The sequence below is a fragment of the Lepidochelys kempii genome, chromosome 15 (assembly GCF_965140265.1).
Source record: "Lepidochelys kempii isolate rLepKem1 chromosome 15, rLepKem1.hap2, whole genome shotgun sequence".
Classification (NCBI taxonomy): domain Eukaryota; kingdom Metazoa; phylum Chordata; order Testudines; family Cheloniidae; genus Lepidochelys; species Lepidochelys kempii.
This window is the reverse complement of record NC_133270.1, coordinates 24,971,171-24,971,536: the sequence shown is the minus strand read 5'-3', so window position 1 is coordinate 24,971,536 and position 366 is coordinate 24,971,171.

Below are 366 nucleotides of genomic sequence, written 5' to 3'. Positions count from 1 at the left end.
TTTTTGTAATAAAGTGATTTTTTTAAAAAAATAAGCCTTTTTTCCCCTTCCTTTTATAACCTTAAAGGCAAAATCATCAAAGTTTAATTTAGTATGAGGGTCCACATCAGACAAAGCATCTTGCATACTGCTGAGTATCTTGATTAATATTTTAGCCTTAAACATGTGCGATAAAGAAGGCAATATGGGCCCTTGTAATGTAAAATTAGGTGTGGTTTGTAAACTCTGTTGGTACATACTGTTACTCCTGAGGACATTCTGCGCCTAAAAATTCTGTGCACAATATTTTAAAATTCTGCAAATTTTATTTGTCGAATAAATATGGAGGCTCCAGCATGACACTGGGGAGCACAGGTCACTGGCTGC